The following is a 21,747-nucleotide window of genomic DNA, read 5'->3' as shown; positions in this document are numbered from 1 at the left end:
GAAACCCTGCACAGTCCATGGACGAACTACCAACATTAAAGGACTAAGATTTTCTCTTGTTTACCATTTTAACTCACTAGTGCACTTTCAGAACTAACTTTTCATTTTATTCATTTTTTAAGTAAAATGCACCCATAAAATATTATTATTGAGAGGAAAAGAACATTATGTTAGAAGGAAGGGAGGACAATTTTATTGGGTGTTATTATTGTGTATTCCTGGGTAAGTACCACAAGTTTTCCAAACTTCACTTTTCTTTTCTCTATAGCAAAGAGAATTAGTTGCTTTTTATAAGCCATAACATTTCTGTTTTCTTCTGATAAATATTTTAGTTTTCACAATTCATGGCATACTCCCAAGCCAACATTGCTATTATAATTGTTACATATAAATGCAAGGTGAGTTTTAAAAGGTTGTGAAAAATAAAATTAAAAGGCAAAAATAAAAATATAAATTTTATTTTTCTATATATGCTCTATCAAGGCCAAGACACTTTTGTAAGCATGTGGATGACACCGACCATTTAGTTCAGCCTTAAATAACTGAAGTCACCAACATGGTGAAAACCTGTCTCTACTAAAAATAAAAAAAATAAAAAATAGCTGGGTGTGGTGGCACACACCTGTAATCCCAACTACTCAGGAGAATAGCTTGAACCCGGAGGCGAAAATTGCAGTGAGCCAAGATTGCGCCACTGCACTCCAGCCTGGGTGATAGAGTGAGACTCTCAAAAAGCAAAAACAAAAACAACTTAAGTCCTGGGAATTTAACCGGGCAATACAGTCTTTGTTGCATTACTGACTAAAGAAAAATGTGTGCCCTGTAGCAATTTTTTAAGATTAGAAAACAAAAAGAAGTCAGAAGGAGCTAAATCACAACTGTGCGTTGGGTGCCTAATGATTTCCCACTAAAACGTCTGCAAAATTGCCCTTGTTTGATGAGAAACATGAAAAGAGAAGCATTGTCATGGTGGAGGGAGGACTCTGGTGAAGTTTCCCTGGGTATTTTTCTGCTAATGCTTTGGCTAACTTTATAAAAATATTCTCTAATAATCAGATGACATGGTTATTTGGCCTCAGAAAATCAATAGGCAAAAGGCCTTAAGAATCCTGGGCGTGGTGGCTCACTCCTGTAATCCAGCACTCTGGGAGGCCGAGGCGGGCGGATCACGAAGTCAGGAGATCAAGACCATCCTGGCTAACATGGTGAAACCCCTTCTCTACAAAAAATTAGCCGGGCATGGTGGCCGGCGCCTGTAGTCCCAGCTACTCGGGAGGCTGAGGCAGGAGAATGGCGTGAACCCGGGAAGCGGAGCTTGCAGTGAGCCGAGATCGCGCCACTGCACTCCAGCCTGGGCGACAAAGCGAGACTCCGTCTCAAAAAAAAAAAAAAAAAAAAAAAAAAAAAGAATCCCATCAAACTGTTGTCATGATCTTTGCTCTTGATAAACCTGCTTTTGCTTTGACTGGACCACTTCCACTTTTGGGTAGCCATTGCCTTGATTTTGCTTTTTCTTCAGGATCCTACTGGTAAAGGCACTTTTTATTTCCTGTTAGAATTCTTTGAAGAGATGCTTCAGGATCTTGATCCCACTCATTTAAAATTTTCATCAAAAACTTTGCTCTTGTCTGCAGTTGATCTGGGTGCAACAATTTTGGTACGCATTCAGGGAAAGTTTGCTCAATTTTAATTTTTCAGTCAGAATTGTGAAAACCGAACCAATTGAGATGTCTATGGTATTGGCTATTATTTGTGCTGCTGTTGTGAGTGGCACAAGATCAAACATAATTAAGTCCACACATGTCTGTGTTTTTTCACAAAGTCAAACTTTTATTGATGTTATTTTTAATCACAAAAGCCTCAAGCTACATGGAGCTCCCAAGGAAGCAAGTCTCCTTAGTACTACCCATTAACTTGGTAGTCAGAACCATGGACACACAGCCTCAAGCATCTCCACAGGTCAGTCCACATTATAAACCATACCTAGTAGTACACATAATCAGTGTATAAATGTTATAGATTAAGATTTCACACAAAGCACAGTAACATTTAACATCAAGAAAAAGGGATAGGAAAGGGAATTAAAATAAACCAGTCAAAGGAGAGTGATGTTGACAAAGGAAGTGTCCTGGCCTGCTCCCAACAGTAGTCAATGCCTTGCAAGGATGAGTCTTTGATTTGGACAGAGTGTTTGGTGCCAGAAGTCAGGTGCTGCTTATGAGTGACAGCAAGAGGGGGTCTATCAAGATGACCATGTTTAGCTGTTGAAGTCCCATTTACTTTGTGAACCTTGAGTCCTCTGGTGAGGACTGATAGTAAAGAACTATGCCCTTCTTTGGTTGGGTAATGGCTATTGATTGACAGAACATCTAAGCCCTGTTGACTTGATGCCTTTCGAAATTTAAGATGGAGTTGTCTTCCAACATGGATTAACTCATGTGAAGGGTGCTCTATACATCTGTTAATCATTGATCCTTTTCATCTGGGGGACCAACAAGATTTTTTCTCACAAGTTGGTGTGGATGATCGGCTGCTGTGGGCTTCTTCAACATCATTTTGTCCCTTCTTAAAACAAGTTATTGATTTGTAAACTACCAATTTCTAACAGGGTGTTATTCCCATTAAATATTTTGTAAAGCATTAGTGATTTCACCACTCTTCCATCCAAGTCTCACCATAAGTTAGATGTCTGTTCTTTCTTTATTTTTAGCAGAATTCGTGTTGCTCTGATTGGGATGCTTTTCAAACGGGTGTCTTATCCTTCTTATTGCCTCAGCCTAAATCTTGTTTAGACATGTTATCAAAAGCTGGTACAAGTTTATTTTGATGCAAAAAAATTTCAAAATTCATGTATAGTTTTTTCATAGTATATATTTTCCATAATCTTTTTGAAGTCTCCTTGCATCATATGCACAGTAAACTCATAGTTTTACATTCTTTCAATCAATTTATTTTCAGACTTACTCTTCTAAATTGTTGACAATTGGATATATCTCAGCATTTTGGCTAACATAGTAAACTTGATGTCTACCTTTTTCTTAAACAATGCCCCCAAAAGTTAGAATCTTAAAGTAGTTGTGTTCAAGATGTAAGGCTCATTCAGCCTGTGTTTCTTTTCAGAAGCACTACTGAGGTGTGATGGGGATAATTATTTAAGTGCACTCCTCACTGTGAACTTAGGACATTAAAGCTTGGTCCTAGATTCCAGTAGTATCCAATACTTGGTGCAGGGTCCTACATTCCAGTAGTAGCCGCAGTCCTCAGACTACAGGTCATTGTGATAACGAAAATCTTCTCCCATTTCCACATGTGCCTTAACAGGGCAGTAAAATAGGACTTTATATTGTTATATAAGAACACAATGTCACAGGAATTTGTTATTCTCGCAAATCAAACACAAGCATGAGTAGATTCTAGAAAGTAAAACAAGGCCGTCTTCATGATTACAAGTCAGAATTTCTTATAAAAATAGCAATATTTCTTTGTAGCTATAGTTTAATCCTTTGTTTTTGTTTCTTCTAAATTTGGAATTAGGCTCATTCAAAAAAGCAGAAATTGCTTTACTTTCTTCCTTAGCCATTTCTCTTTTATTGACTCCCCTGGATTGGGCATTTTTATTTGTTTTAGCTAGCACTTTATTGAAAAGTCCTTTACTATCTCATGTTAACTTGTACTTGGTCATTCTACTTTTTGAAACATTCCTTTTTGCCATCTTCTTCAGTATATTCTGTTGGAGGACTTTTTAAGCTATTCTTTTCTTGTGATGGTCTTTTTCTTAATTATTTTCATTGTCTCCTAAACAAATTCACACTATAAATTTCAAAATAAGCAGAGTCTAAAGTTTGACTCCATTTGTTTTCATCTTTTGCATTCTTATTCTTGAAATACAGAAACCTTAAGCTGTACAATAATATTTCATTTGCTCAAACTTGCCTAACTGAAATGATAGGTCAATATATAACAAAAATATTTCTTCTGGAATCACCCTTTATTTCCTTTGTCCAAACAAATGGGAGTCCATTAGGTGGAAGACATACCTTATCATTCAACATAATCTGTAATAACACAGAAAGATAACATAATTGCTTAAATATTTTATACGTATTTCATAGGTAAAACCTTCATGCATGCTTCCTGATTCCCTCTTTTTGTCATTTTTCTTTTTTTTTTTTTTTTTTTGAGGTGGAGTTTCGCTCTGTCCCCAGGCTGGAGTACAGTGGCGCTATTTTGGCTCACTGCAACCTCCAACTCCTGGGTTCAAGAGATTCTCCCACCTCAGCCTCCTGAGTAGCTGGGATTTCAGGCACCTGCCATCATGCCATACTATTTTTTTTTTTTTTTGTATTTTTAGTAGATAGAAGATTTCACCATGTTGGCCAGACTGGTCTTGAACTCCTGACCTCTGGTGATCCGCCCCTTTAGGCCTCCCAAACTGCTGGGATATCAGGCATGAGCCACCACGCCCGACCTCTTTTTGTAATTTTTCTATCTTGCATGTATAGAGAATTCTCATTTTTTCATATGTTTTCTACAATTATGCCATTTTAATATTTTACTTTGCAGTGATTTATGCTATTAAAGAGAATTAAACATAAAAATGAAACAAAAATATCAATAGACCTATAATTCAACTGTTAACCATCATTTCAAAACAATAAAATTCCATATTTTAATTCTAATGTATTTATTCTATTAATCCTTAGGTAAATTAAATTAATACCATTCCAGCTACAGCTGGTTGTCAAATATCTTTTCAATTTTAAATGAATCCATCCCAAATTAATACAAGATGACTGACTTCAAAAAGTATGTAATCTAGTAGAGAGAATAGGGAAGTATGAAATGTATACTCTAAAAGCAAACTTGATTCAAAAGCAGTATAATGTATTGAGAAATTAATGCTGATGTGACACTCTGGCCACATTATTTAATATTATATTATAATTTGAAAATATTTCTTGTGTTACTGTTCAAATGACTTCATTGACTATTCTGTTGCCCACATATTAGAAACTCTTAAATAGTTAGGCATAGAAACTCTAGGCTGATGCTGAATGAAAAATAATTGCTCAGATGATGGTACTGTAAAGGAAGATAGTAAATGAATTTTTTGTAAGAATAATTTTTAAATAATATACTGCAAGATGATACCAAATTCATTTCATCATGATAAAGGTTTTGCTACGAAATTATTATGCAAACTTTTTAAAAGTCTTGCTTTAAATATGATCTTCCAGAATTACAAATCTATTACAGTGTCCCCTCAATTGAGAATGCACACACTCAAGTAATATACAAAGAAAATATGTACATTTCCTTAACCCATTTCCATGTCCTCATTGGTTTTGTGATAATAGTGATTTGTAAAAGTCAGTGTATATGTCCTATGTTTCTTTTTTCTCATCTAAACATACAGATGTATTTTTAATCAATAAATTTTATTTTTTATTTTAACAAAAATATATTGTAAAATATTCTACTACATACTTTCACATTTAAATTACACTAAAATATGACTCAAAAGGCAAATATTTCTTCCCTTTCTCTTGGTATATCTCCATTGCTTGGAACTTTGCTGGGCACATAATAGACAGGCAGCAAAATGTATGTATACTGAATAAATGAATCATTTTGTCTTTCAAATAAATGGATATCAATTTTCCATGTTCTTTTAATGGCTGCATACTACTTCATAATATAGATGCACCACAATTAATTTAACAAATTCTCCAATTATTTTTTCTCAGTGTTGTTTTTGGTTTTTTTGGACATCTCAAGACTACAATCTCATAGATTACAAGTAGTTTGATTTTGATTTCTATATAATACATTGCCAAAGTGATATTACTAAGCCACTACTAACTTTAACAGCTATTGTCAGATTACCTTCCATAGGAATGATAAAAAGACTCATTTCTACCAAGGATACATGAAAGTGTCATTTCCCCAATCCTGATTAAGACAGATTTTGTTGATCTTTTAAGTGTGGCAAGTATGTTCAATGCAATATGGGATCAGTTCTGTTTTTGCCTAAATTAGCATTTCTCCGATTATGACTCAATTTGATTTGATGATCCTGCAATGTTTTGTATTTTATTTTGTTTTCTGGAAATTGTCTATTAATATTATTTGTCTTTTCTTCATTGAATGCTCTATTATTTTCTCATGCATTTATAGGTTCTTTTTAATATTATGGATGCAAACCCTTTGCTGTTTTCATGTAAATATTTTATTATTTTAAATTATTATTTTCATAATGTCTTTTGAAATAATTTTTAAAGTCCATGTAGAATTATTAGGTGGGGGGTATTCAGGTGGCGTGTTTCATTCTAGTAGACAGTAAATTTTGCTGACACCAATTATTAAATAGCTTAATGCCCTGCTTGTAGAAAGACTCTAGTCAATACTACTAGAGCCAATTCCACTGTGAAATTATTTTTCAACCATGGAAATAAGGCTTGAATATCTTCCATATCTTTCATCAAACAATAATGGATATTTGTTGAATGAGGTTGAAAAATCATTTCTATTGTGAGTTATTCTTGTAACTATTTCTAATAATAAGCATATATTACTACAAATTTCATACTGCATTATTACACAACTATTTTTAGACCTACAGAATAAGATTTAATATGTTTTTTTGACACCAATGTGACTTTCTGGGGACACTTTGATGCTAAACTCTGGGCGTTTTCTCTTATTCAAATGGTGAAATTGTATTAGTGGGAAAAAAAGCAAGGGATTGGGTAATATTTTCAAAACAGTATTGAAGAATGTTCCCAGATGTGCCTAAAAATTTCAAATTATTACTGCTCAATGAAAATCTTGTATAATGTTGACACAAGTTTATGATTTATGGAAAAAACTAGTATTGTTTTTCACATGCAACTATCTCATGCATTTTTCTCATTGATAATTTTACAAAACTCTGGTAATACAGGAGTTACTTTGACTATTTATTTTTTGCTCTTGCAGTCAATATTCAAAAGATAGTTACTTTCGAAAGGACTAGGATTCACATTGGTCAAAACTATAGACTGCTTTTGTTGAGGCATACGTCTACCTTAAATGTTATTTCAGTTTTATCTCAGACTTTTTGGAATAAAATAAATATTTATTTGCCTGTAAACTGGAATATAAAGTCTAAAATGTAACATTATTTTTAGTTAAGCTTTTTGTATCTCAATTTGATTTAAGGAATTTGCCACCATATATGTGTAAGATGTTAACAATACTACTTAACATCTTTTAAAAATTGTTAATTTTGAAAGAAAGGGGCAGATTGTAAAAGGTGACAAATTAAAATATTGTACTATAATTATCCTGGAAAATTGAGTAAAATGAAACTAGAAAATAAGACCTTCCATATTACTTGTTTATTATGATGCTTAAGTCTTTCTGCAACGTTAATAGGGTGTCTCAAGTTACCTCAGTTTTGTCTATGCAAATTGGGTTTACAAACTACATAGAAATAAATCCTGAATACTCCTACCTGCATCGTATATTTATTCATTTTTTACATTAATATTATTATTTTCTGGGAACATTATATGAGGGGAGAAATGGATACCATCATTTTAATTAAAGTCTATATGTATATGGGCCTGCACTGTTCCATTTTTCAGAGGAACTCCTTTCATTCGTATCCAAGAGTAGCCAAACCTTTCCTTCAGTAAAATTGAAGTTGTTTGCTTGAACTAAATTCTAATGATTCTTTTTGAGGATTTACCCGAGGTATAAAGGAAAAACAAAAATAAGTATGGTTTCTTTAACTGTTGAGTTGGACTGACTTGGCATTTTTATTTATGTCTGCTTCATTAGTTATAAATTTGTATTTTGCAGGGAGAGATATACCAGGATAGGCTGTAGTTCTTGTTGCTGGCTATTGTGGTTGCTGTTCAAGTGAAAGCCCTATAATTTGCATATTACTATAATTTGGAGTAATAGTTATAATAGAATTTATTGTTATATTTTTATCTTACCATTTTGGTTTTGTTTTGTTTCCCTGATAAAATTGTGCCATGAGAATTACTTTCCCAATTAGAGAACGTGGGAAGTTATTGGAAGTAGTCCCGAGGCTGTGTGGGAGTACAGCCCCAGGCAAATCAGAGGTGCTTCAGGCTTTCGCTGTCACTGGCAGTTAGCAGCCGTGTACTTTAAATGAATCTCAGCTTTCCCCTCCCCACTCAACAACACCAAAAAAAGAAAAAGAAAAGAAAAGAAAAAAAATATAGAAGCACCTAACAACCGGCGCGGTGGCTCACGCCTGTAATTCCAGCACTTTGGGCGGCCAAGGCGGGCGGATCACCTGCGGTCAGCAGTTGGCGACCAGCCTGGCCAATAGGGTGAAACACCGTCTCTATCACACACACGCACACACACACACACACACACACACACACACACACACACACACACACACACAAAAGGCCGGGCGTGGTGGCGGGAGCCTGTAATCCCAGCTACTCGGGAGGCTGAAGCAGGAGAATTGCTTGAACCTAGAAGGCAGAAGTTGCAGTGAGTCGAGATCCCGCCACTGCACTCCAGCCTGGGCGACACAGAAAGACTCCATCTCAAAAAAAAAAAAAAAAAAAAAAAAAAAAAAAAAAAAACCCTAAAAACCTAACAAGATATAAGACTAACACACAATTGTTAAATTTCAATGAGATTGATTGGTATATACAATACTGGAAGCCTGTTGACCTCTCTAGGATCAACTTATTAGTAAGTTACAGCAACTGTTGAATGATCTGCTGTATAACTTCTGCTGCTTGAACAGCCCACATTTACTTTGCCCATGGTCCTATATTTTATCAGAAAAAGCAATTTGTGTAAGTTTTTTGAAAGAAGAAATATTAGTATTTAAGTCTTTATAAAGGTGAATTCCTGGGGTTTTGTGGGCTTCAGACATCACTTTTTGAAAGACTGCAAGAAGCCATCCTGATGAGATATCTACTAGGGGTATCTCATCCCTTAGCAGAAGGGACCAATGCGTTTCCTGTCATGTGCAGTTACCCTCACATCTTCTCCTTTGAGTATATTTATGTAATTATAATATACGTATATATACACATATATATGACATATCTTTAATCTGATAGCTTTAACTTCTTTCCTCATGTCATTTTGTGGAAAAATATTTTGAAGAAGTCAGGTTTATTTTTTCATTTTGTAATTTTCAAATACTGTAAGATTTGAATTACATAACAAGCCACTGGACTAAGCATCCTAGCAGGTACAGAGTTGTGTAGGACAGTATCTGCCTTCAAGCACCATTCTTCATTGGGATGACATAGATCAAGAATATCAAGAAAACATATACCGTATAGGTGCTGTCAGAATTCAAAGGACAAAGCATTCACACAATACTGAAAATCATTAAATACTCAGGGAGACTGTTGAATTTTGGAGTTCTTAATGACAATGAAGGTAATTAATTATTATATAGAAAAATATTTTAAATAATTTGACATGACAGCTCATATATCAGGGTAGTTTTCTGCATAGTACATGATGAAATTTCATGTTTTTTTCGCTATATTGCACACTTACTTATTTTGAGATTATAAATAAAATGTTTTTTTCATAATTTTATCAAGTGCATTTTTAATCTTGTTTTGAAATAATAAACATTGATTCCAACAGAGACGTTATCTGCATACTGTATCATCAAGTAATCTCACAGCTGGAGACAGATAATTTTCCCCAAAATTATTTGTATAATAAAACATACTTTGTACCATCAGAGAGGAAGTTCAAATCAATAACAAAAAGGTTAGAACCACTGTATGTTTGTGTAGGAAGAAAAGAGAAGGGATGGAGAGAGTCTGGCAATTAAATAGTCACACAAAAATAATTGATTTTTTTCCTTAAGTCCTCTGAATCTTACACAAACTTCTGAGCTAAATCAACATTCCATAAAGACTACTATAGATCTACCCAGGAAAAGGAAATATTACATCTGAAAACTCTGAAAGAGACAATTCTTTAATAATCTCTCTCTCTCTCTTTTTTTTTTTTTTTTTTTTTTAAGAGTTTCATTGTTGTTGCGCAGGCTGGAGTGCAGTGGCACAATCTTGGCTCACTGAAGCAAACCTCCGCCTTCCAGTTGCAAGCAATTCTCCTGCCTCAGCCTCCTGAGTAGCTGGGATTACAAGCACACGCCACCACACTTGGCTAATTTTTGTATTTTTAGTAGAGACGGTGTTTTGCCATGTTGGCCAGGCTGTTCTTGAACTCCTGACCTCAGGTGATCCACCCGCCTCGGCCTTCCAAAGTGCTGGGATTACAGGCTGAGCCACCACACCCAACCAATAATTCCTTCTTTGCTAAAGTGCTCACAGTTTCACTCTTTTCAATCCTTAGATTTAGCCCTCAATGTTACTTTTCTTGGAAAGTTTTGATTTCCAAATATTGTTTGGTTGCCATTATTTTTTTTCCTCTTAGAATTCCCCAGTTTCCCTTTCCTATCACGTAACACACTTAATGGTAATTGCTCTTTATTCTCTCTCCTTTCCTTGGGCTCTACTGTCTATGAGGAAATAGGTTGCCTTATCTTATTCACCATTGAATTTTTCCTGCCTAATACAGTGTTAGAAACTGCAGGTGCATAATAAGATGTATAAAGAGAAAAGATAAAATCTAATTCCTTGAACTCAATTGGCTTATCTTTTAACACTTTGCAAATGACTCCTTCAGTTTTTCTTTTTTTTTTTTTATGACCTCCCATTTTGTTCCCTCTCCCCATCCATCTACCTTCTCTCTGTCAGTCTCCCTCTCTCTCTCTGTATACCCTCTCATATTTGTATTTATGCTTATTTAATCACTTATCAAGCAAACATGTATTAATGCCTGCAATATGATAAGCCATGTGGTACAGTAGGGGACAAAAAAAGACATGCTTCCTGCTCTGATTCAGAATATAACCCATCATGTTTCAAGATAAATTATTTAATGGTTTTAGTTTATTTTTTTGTTTAGTTGGGACAGAACATGGGCTTCCAGTTACTAGGTATTTTTCCCTGTTTCACATTATTTTTGAATCAATTAGTTATTGGGGAACTATGCAAGAAAACACACAAATATAGCTCAGATAATTAGAACTGATTATCTTAGATCAACACACCTATTCAGCAGACCTGTTCTGTGTTTCCCTGAGCAAGTGATGTGACCTCTCCAATCATCACTTATGCCATGTGGAAATCTGCATGGTATTTGGTAAAGATGTAATAACTTACATAAAACATTTAGTTTTTCCTTACACATTATAAGTGATCAATATTTACTGATTTGTCCTACTATAAAACAACTGATATTACATAGATAACAATGTCTAACTGAGATTATCTTTTTTTCATTGGACTGAAATGAATTAGCTAATTTTTTCTAAGGGCAGATGTTTGGAATGAATAATCTTTAAAGGCTTACTTCCTTGACTGTATTAAAATGATATAAACATATTTATCATGTATCTGATAGTACCTATATGAACTTCACTTCAGTTTTTTTTTTTTAATTTATATAATCTGAATAAAGACACACATACACGAATTAATACACTGGTTATGTTTATGCAAAATTACTATATATTGAATCGAGCTTGCCTATATTGCATTCTACCCCTCTGAATATTTGAATTGCCCAGTGAATGGAAAAGCTTAAATGCTTAATTCCATGGAGTTTCATTAATATAGTCTCAAAATGTTTTCAAGATACTTCTTTTTGCTAATTAAAGATGAATAATTCTGTACATTCCTATTATGAAGCCTAATAGTGACTCATACATTCCACATTTCATCTATTGACATATTGTATGTATTCATATTTTAACTTTAATCTCTCATTTATTTCACTATCAGCTCATAAGAACCACTGGAAATATGCAAAAATATAGGTGATGTATTGGGAAATTGTAAAATTTAAATTCTAGCAAGGAATTTGATATCTGTTTGGGAGGCCTGTTATCTTCAGTTACTTTAAATGATTCTGAAACAAAATGTAAAAACTAAATTTTTAAAGCTTATGGAGTTAGATGATATTTAGTTAGCCTTTACAAGTGATATACTAGCCTAATGAGGCAGCAGGAAATGTTTGGCGTGTGTGGAATGAGTGTGTTTCTCAAAAGTTGTTAGAATTGCCTGTTTCAATGAATGCTTTGTTGTGTGCTGAAATAGTTTACTTTCACGAAGAAGGTAATCCTTCTTTGACAGGGGCATTCAGTATGAATGAAAGTCATGTGTTTACCAAATCAAGACACAATTGGAGTTTATAAATAAAACGTTGGCATCCCTAAATCTCCACCTATCTTGTTCACAGGATCAGTTATCTCCTTGTCCTCTTCAGAATGGACAGAGGAAGCCAGAGTATAGCTACCTCCATAAATATCAACTCACCACATTTTGACAACTGATACCGATTACATATCTACTATACATCTGGCATGATAAAAAATACTATGCTTGCCCGTATTATAGGGTTATCAATTTTCTGCGTAAGTATAGGAAAAAACATAGGTCATAGTAAATCTACTATAATTATCGAATCTGTTAACTAGATTAGCAGGAACATAACAATACCAGTGTTCTTAAACTGGCCATGAATAATAATAACGACAATAATAAAACAAAATATTCTGCTTTTGCTTGTTCATATGAGTGCATTTTTTTGACATTTTATCTTCCTGTTTAATATATTAGTATTAGTAGTTTCTTATACTTATTTGTTCCATTATAATGGAAGCTAATAATATGCCTGTGAATTTATGAAGATTCACAGTGAACTGCCACTATAGCTGCAAAACAGATATATCTGCTTTCACAAGAGTATACTTTTAGCATGTATTAAATTTATCATAAAGTTTTCAAACCACATTTTCCTGTATATAATAAATTTTAAAAAGCAATTTAGAAATTACTCATAGAGCAGTGAATTGCCTAGCAATCCCATGAGTTCAAATTATGGCCTTGAGAAATGATTTAAAATAAAACAGACTTCATTAAGTGAGAAAAATAAATCCTTCTATTAAAGTAGCACCCAAACTCTAACGATATAAATAACAAATCGCTAGAGGCCTCAAATGATAGGGTTATAACCAAGGTTAATTTTTTAAATATTTTGAACAGTAAGAAATTATAGTTAGAGGAAAGAAAACATTAAGTCATGAAGTTATTGAACCATCATGGGAAAACAACAGATTTAAGTTTTTACTGTTCTTCAGATAAAGCTCCCTTGAGTTGGCAGTAAATGACAGTTGAAGAATACTTGTTAGATAACTTTGGAAATCTTTGGGGATATAATGATTAAATCCCAGCAGCCTTCTCCTTGAAGACTAGTCATTTATTCAAAGCTGTTAGAAAAAAAAATAAATATTTTTCTCATAGAGAAGTGATTCCTTTTATTGATCTTTGAAGAGTATATTGTATTATGAATACTAAATTATTTATTTCCAATTGGAAATGCATCTTTAGAAATATTCATATTAATCTAACTAAATGTACTTCAAGTCAACAAATATTTATGAAACATTTGTAATATGCAAAACTCTATGCTACCGATTTCTGAGGGAGATGTAAAAATAAGCTAGATATATTCTTGCGAGAGGGAGAAACTATAGGAAGAAAAGCCTTATTACATGGGAGTGAGACACTTCCGAGCTGGGTCTTGAAGGTCCGGGATGAAGTAAAGAAGAAAAAGATGAGTGGGAACTATTTCAGGTAGAAAGCAGCACAAGAAACAGAAAAAGATCAGAGGACATGAATATATAATAAACTAGTATCAAATGGAAACCTGTTAACTTTCCGTTGTTGTTGTTGTTGTTACAGGGTATCGCTCCCTTGCCCAGGCTGTAGTGCAGTGGTGGGATCTGGGCTCACTGCAGCCTCGACCTCCCAGTCTCAAGCAATTCTTCCAACTCAGCCTCCCGAGTAGCTGGGACCACAGGAACCTGCCACCATGCCTGGCTAATTTTGGTATTTTTTGTACAGATGAGGTTTCACCATGTTGCCTAGGTGGGTGTCAACCTCCCAGATTCATCCAATCCTCCCACCTCAACTTCCCAAAGTTCTGGGATCTCAGGCATGTTCCACCACCCCCGGCCACAAAAGCATCATGCCTCAAGTAATTTGTGTGACACTAATTATGCAATCAACAAACAACTAAAACATTGCTCCCAGATAGGTTTCAGCTATGCAGGGTTATACTGAATAAATGTGTGGTAAAGAATAAGACAAAGAGAAGTCACCTTGCATGGTCATGGAGAGAAAACATTCGACAATGTTGTGGAAGACACATTGAATGAGTGTCTGGCTTAGTCATGGGGCCTAAATGTCATAAGGGAGCTGTGATTCAAGCTTTTAAAGAAATAATCTTTCAAGTTATTTCTCTGTCATGGGGACAAGACCCTCAGTTAAAATAAATTAAACTAATAAAATTGCATAAAATATTAATAACTTTTTAAAATAAATGGCTTTAGTAATTTGATTCGGCAAGTATTCTTACTCAAGAATATGTATTGATGATTCACTAGAAACTGGAAATATAGCAAACAGTTCAACAAAAGTAGGTCATAGCATATGAAAATATTTATAACAAAAATTGAAAGCTTTGTAAGTAAACTCTAAATTATTTTTTATTATTAGTTCCTATTTCAAGATTTACTCCCCTTTTAATGCATATTTGCCTGCAAATATCCATGTTATAAATAATTCCTTATAAATATTTCTTTTTTAAAATATCCTACATTTATTTAGGTTTCTAGTAATTTTGAAATTCAGCAAATGATAAAATTGTAGCCCTTTTTTTCACATTATTAAATGAGAAGTTAGGTTAAATAGAAAGAAGTAGTGCTTTAGATTGCTTATCCTTTTTTTTTTTTTTTTTTTTTTTTTTTTTTGGTCTATATGGGTGTGAGCTGGGATTCCTAATATCAAACTCAGGTTCAATGATTTGCTAGAAAAACTCACAGAACTCAGAAAAACCATATTATCATGATTGTGGTTTGTTACAGTAACAGGATATAGAACAAAATAGCAAAGGAAAGAGGTGCATAGGGCAGAGTCCAGGAGGCTTCGGGTATTAGCTTCCGGGTGTCCTTTCCGAGTAATTGTGCCCACAGTACTTATTTCTCCCAACAATGACAAGTGACAACACTCATAAAGTATTGTCAACCAGAGAAACTCACCCAAACATTTATATGCAGTTTTTATTTTTGTTCGGTTACATAGGAATGGCTTTTTTTTCTTTCACTTCTGAAATGCAGGGTTACTGTTGAAGGAAAGTTTGAATAAGGAGCCAGATTAAAGATTTGGGTCAGTAGGCCATGTGGACTTTGGCCCATTATTTCTGAACTGTTTCCTGTGAATATTCTTCCTAAGGATAGTCCTCTGCCCTGGCACAGGGGGAAAAAATATAGAGGGATTGCTAACTGTGTATGTACCTGTCCCCTGCAGTGATTTATTATAACATTTATTCCTGCCCATCTGACTAAGACTCTCCTGAGCAGTAATTTCTGTGAAATTTTCTCCTCTAACTTAATTCTGTTGAATACTCAACTATTTCTTACATAGAGGCAAATCTATATATTTTGTGTTAGCTTCCTCTCGTATCTTATAATGCCTTTTACCTTGCCTGAAACAAATTGTTTATATCAGTCAGAATTTACAAATAGACTGTAGGGATTGTCATTAGCTAGTTTATAACTCTAGATTAAAATTCTTTTTCCAATATATCTCTTGTTTCCTATTCCTCAACCATTCCATGAATTCAAGTACTGTTCTGGGATGAACTCTAAGCTCTTTTATGCATCTAGATCAGCAAATATTTTGTTTTTCTCCATCAAGATGTACGTTGCTGAATGAGTAAAGCGCGTTTAGTAATGCTCATTTTTTAGTTAACTTTTAGCAGTTTCCAAATTTGATATGAATAAGAGTTAACTATTCCCCAACAAACTCACTACTACTAAAAAAAACTCAGAACAAACATTGCCCCTGACATAGACAGCAAACAAACATTTATTAGTAAGCAAACAATTTCTCATAAAATTTATTTTAGAAGTTTGATAAAATCCTAGTTCTCTGTTTTTTTTTTTTTTTTTTTTTAAAGGTACCATGATCACAACTTAATGTGAAAAGTCAATAAAAAGCAGGGGATAATCTAGAGGCAGGATTCTGTTACCCATAAGCTTGTTATCACAGAAATAGAAAATCTTCAAAACCAATTTCTGGATAGAAGACTGTTTAGGGATCAAGCTTTTGGCTTGCCAAGGCTCTTGAGGAAATAGTGAGTACCCAAAAATATTTTAGCTATTCACGTACATATTATAGGTTAATACCTATAATGTAAAATTGATAACTACTTTTTTTTTTTTTGGAGACGGAGTCTCCCTCTGTCACCCAGGCTGAAGTGCAGTGGCGCGATCTCGGCTCACTGCAAGCTCCGCCTCCCAGGTTCACGCCATTCTCCTGCCTCAGCCTCCCAGGTAGCTGGGACTACAGGCACCCGCCACTGTGCCCGGCTAATTTTTTGTATTTTTAGTAGAGACCGGGTTTCACCGTGTTAGCCAGGATGGTCTCGATTTCCTGACCTCGTGATCTGCCCGCCTCGACCTTTTTTTTTTTTTTCCCAACCTTTTTTTTCTTAAAACAGTTAATGATCATCTAAACACATAATGTATGAAAACTAAAAAGTATTACAAGAGCAATGACATACGTAGTCTGTGTGTTGGAAAGCTGATCTTGGGAACCTAGCCAGTATATCTAAAAGTAAATTGAATAAAAGTATTGACTTACTAACTAGTATAATAAATATTAGAAGTAGTTATCACACCTGTAATCCCAGCACTTTGGGAGGACATTATGTGTTTAGATGATCATTAACTGTTTTAAGAAAGAAAAAGATTGGAAAAAATAAAAGGTTGGAGGTTCGAATTCTTAATTTTAGCATACTTCTGAAAGAAGAGTTGAGCAGATTTCTCTTCACCCTCCATTTTCCTACCAAACAGCCATATATTCTTTCTCAGAAGTTTTCTTTCCCTTTATTTCTTTCTGTGTTTTTCCTCCCCTGTCCAATTTGTGTTTGTTTGTTTGTTTTCATTATTTTTTTCAGTTTGATGTAATATCAGTTATAGAAAATGTGCAAGAATCATAGCCAACTCAAGATCATGTGTTCAGTTCCTTAAACTTTCTTTTTCTTTCATGACCCTGATATATTTTAAATGCCCATGACTGTTAAATTGTAGAATGTTCCTCAATCTGAGTTTGTCTGGTTTTCCTCATGATTGAGTACAGGCTATAGAATTTGGCAGGGATACTACAGTACGTGTTTTTCAGCCTTCAATGTGCATCACATCAGGAGACACTTGATACTCCATTTGTCGCATTATAAATGATAGCTTTCATCATTTGCAATCCCAGAGACCTGAGATATTTACTAGAGACCTTTTCAGTACTCACCTACCCCTTGGCACACCAAATAATTCATTAAGAGATGTAATTAAAACTTCTTATATGAACCTCAAATAATTCTCCTCTTTCTCACTATCTCTGCAAAGGTCTCAGTGAAAATCCATACGTCTGTAATATATTAAGGCAGTGACTATCTAACTGACTACTCTTTTACATGCTCTCTCCTTCATTGTATTCTTCATTAGCTTTCTCTGTCAGTACTCAAGAACATAAGGTTCCTGACAGCAAGAACCTTACCTCTTTTGTATACCACAGTGTTAAAACAGTGTTTAAAATGTAGTATTTCATAAATACTGGCTGAATAAAAGAATACAATGCAAATTTAAAACTTTGAAACCTAAAATTCTGCTATTGTTTCTCTCAGTCATTCTTTCAACACTGGCCTAGCAAACTAAATCCAAGCTTACCATTCCAAGTGTATCCTTCACCACCCTTTAATATACTCTATTGCTTCAGAGATAGAAAATCATTGTTTGCCACTTAACCCATCAATCTATTTTACAACAACACTCTTTTGTACATGTTGTTACCTTGTCTGTCATTTTTTAACTACCTGTAAACTCACTTATAATTCAAAAATGCAGGTCAATTCTTGTTTGAACACCATGAACTTCCTGTTTTAGTGGAGATATATTTTTTCCTATGCTCCCGTAACAAACTCACATCAGAGCACTTAGTTCACTGAACTGTATTACTCTCCTCTTTCTCTTGTACCTAAAGGGTAAGGTCAATTTATTATTTATGTTTTTATCTCCAGATCATAGCTAAGTACCTGTTAGAGGTGGACAATCAATATGCACTTGTTGAAAAAGTGAATGCTGAACCCTACATGTAAAATAGTCTTTCGCCCCTGTCTACTTCCTTTGCAACTGTAGTTCTACTCATCCTTCAAAACTCAGTTTATACTTCCTCCAGATGAAGTGGTCTATTTTCCTTCTTGCAACTCAAAAATTCCTCTTTGCTTTCATCACTGTTAGGATTTGTCATTATTAAACACTTAAATCAATTTGATGTGTAGCATAAATGACTATTTGTTTTTTTTATCTCCCAAAGTGACATATAAATCCAATGACAACAAATTCTGTGTCTTAGTTCTCATTAGATTTGCAATAATAATTATAAAACAATAATTCCTTCAGGAAAAAGCAGTATTATAGTGAACAATTGTAAAGCTTTATTACACACACAAACCATTCGAGCCAGTTGAAGGAGTGAACCCTTGGGGGTTAAGATTTTTATGGAGATTAAAAAGAAAATAACATTCTATTGTGTAACAAGGTATAGAATTGGCTGCTCCATGAAAAAAAAAGTGCTATGTATATATAAACTGATTGACTGTAGTCTTTTTGGTCAGACCATAAAGACACATTAAATGTTTATTTTATGCATACTTTTCATTTTGACAACTGTTGGTTAAGTACAAATTTTGAGAGATTGTTATTATTGCTTGTAAAATGTATTCTCACATTTTAATAGGGGTTCACACTTTGTAAATTGTATTTATATACATCACATCTTGTTAATACTTAATGTTATTCTGTAAAGTAGGAATTGTCATCTGCGAGTTTTAGGAGAGGAAATTGATATTCTGCAAATTCAAGTTCAAATTAAAATTCATATGTCATATGTTCGATTACCAGAGAAATATGCAATTGCAAAATCATGGCAATATAGGCAGAGAGGAAAAGAAGTAATGATTTGGGATCTGATCTAATATTTTTCTATTTATATGGCAGTTGTTAGTATAGTTTATTCTGGTGTAGAAGCTAACTATCAGTACTCTAACTCTGATAGCTAGTTCACAAATACTCAATTCAAAAATAACGTAGAGTCAGTTATTTAATCCAAATTTAGCTTATGAGATGTCAGATGGCTAAAATGCAAAGTAATCTGAGATTTCTAATCACCTCACCTAATTTTGCAGTTTAGAATATTAATTAAAAAGCATCAGATGACATATACTCTTTGTGTGTGTCCAGGGTTGGCAAGTACTAGAGATGAAAGTAAGTCTCCTCATCCTAGACCCACATTAGAACATGGTAATTTGACTCACAAAAATGTTCTTGGAGCAGAGGTGAAGACAGCAAGTTTAGTAACAATGTTAAGTGATTGCCTCAGAAAAAAAAAGTATCTCAAGTGTAATGGAGAGGAAAGAGTGGTATTAGTAAACCTAACAATGAAGAGATTTGTTAGTCTTGAAGAGATTAATGAGTCTTTGGTAATCCTAGGGCCAATGCTGATTCTCTTCCATCCAGTCTGTTATTTTCCTTTTATTCTCCATAAAAATCCTCCCCACAAAGGGTTCACTCCTTCAATTGGCTCCAATCGTTTGTGTGTGTAATAAATAGATATTTTCAGACATCCATTAATTTTTTGAGTAAATTATAACCTGAGTAATATCATACTCTTTTCATAACTTTCTTTCAATTTTAGGAATATATTTATTTTCTTATTCTCTCGGTTTTGAAACATTGACATCATCTATAAATTATTTTAGCTCACCTGTGATAATGTTATTCTACATATGCACTCCCTCGAATTATTTATTCAACTACATATATTAAGTTATATATAATACTTCATATTCATTGTCATCATTAGAGTTCAGGTCCTTCTCATTGCATACCTAATTGATAGTACTTATATTCTAAATAATCTTCCTATTTCTAAACTTATACATCTCCCAAATGTCTTATTTTGATTTTACTTTCTACAGCACTGTACTGATCATATAACTTCCCTGCTAGAAAAATTTTGATAATTCCATATTGCACATGTAAAATGTATAAAAAATGACTTTATAACAATTGTGTTGTCACTATTTTTCATGCCTTACTAGGATAGTAATATTTGAGTATTTGTGTTGGCTTCTTAAAAATGTCAGGTTGAATTTAGAACTTTAAAAAATGAAAGAAATAATTCAAAAAAGAAGAAACAAAGAAGGAAGAAAAGAAAAACTATTAGTTTGGGAGCTCATCTTAATCCACATTCTTTTATCTCCATTTCAAGTCCTCATTCTGATACCTGTTGAGGTACAAACACTGCACCAATGCAAGAACACAGATTCTTCAAACCATTGATTTTATTCACACCACATATATATGGTGCAAAAACATACATACATAGTTCAAGTAGACTTACAACTTCCACTTTTTCCCTGCCCCATGAGAACAATTTATATTGAATAAGAAAACAGATTATCAGTTAATTTACATAAATTCTAAGATAAATTTTGTGACAAAGCACACTGAAAATGAAATGGTCTCTCTTGAGACATATTTAAAATGATGATTACAAATACTCAAAATTACTGTTTTATACTATTTGGAAGAGATGAGAAGATGAGAAATATCCCTATGAAACCTAGCTGAAAGTTCAGTTCAGTTCTTGAATGAGTAAAAATTCCCTTTAGAAAAATGTTTACCCCAAATCACTCACTATATGGATACATTTTCTGAAACTGAATTATGAATATACAAAAATGGTTTTAGAATGTATTAGGTTGACGTTAAAGTAATTGCAGTTTTTACCATTACTTTCAATGGCAACACTGCAATTACTTTTGTGCCAACCTAATATAAATATCTTTGCATCAGACTCTAGCCATAGTAAAGATCTTAGTCATATCAACCAATTTCAACTTTTGTACTGTTAAGTTTTAAGCATTCCTGCAGGAGTACTAAACATGAATCACATTTCTAAAAATATATTTTCAGTTTTGTTGTCATTTTCTTCCACTAATTGAAACAAAGCATGGACTATTTGGATAATTTAGAATATGATGAGACAATAATCTAATGACCAGCAAAGTACAGTAAATGTTCTGATGCATCTCTTTACTTTCAGGAAATAATAAATAGTAAGCTAATTTTCCTTACAGTTAATTTTGAGTATAAATAAAATATTAATATAATAAGCTGTAATGAAATATTATATAAAAGATAAATATAATTGAATGTATTTTTTCTTCATAGATAATATTTCTCAGTTGTCTCAAGGTTTAAATTTTTATTATCATAGAGATGGTGCTGAAAGATTATTTTAAAAGTTTCAAATTGGCCGGGCACGGTGGCTCACGCCTGTAATCCCAGCACTTTGGGAGGCCGAGGTGGGCGGATCACAAGGTCAGGAGATGGAGACCATGGTGAAACCCCGTCTCTACTAAAAATAGAAAAAATTAGCCGGGCGCAGGGGCGGGCGCCTGTAGTCCCAGCTACTCGGGAGGCTGAGGCAGGAGAATGGCGTGAACCCGGGAGGCGGAGCTTGCGGTGAGCCGAGATTGCGC

The sequence above is a fragment of the Macaca fascicularis genome, chromosome 5, assembly GCF_037993035.2.
Source record: "Macaca fascicularis isolate 582-1 chromosome 5, T2T-MFA8v1.1".
Taxonomy (NCBI): domain Eukaryota; kingdom Metazoa; phylum Chordata; class Mammalia; order Primates; family Cercopithecidae; genus Macaca; species Macaca fascicularis.
The sequence above is the reverse complement of the archived record's forward strand: the minus strand, read 5'-3'. Positions refer to the sequence as shown.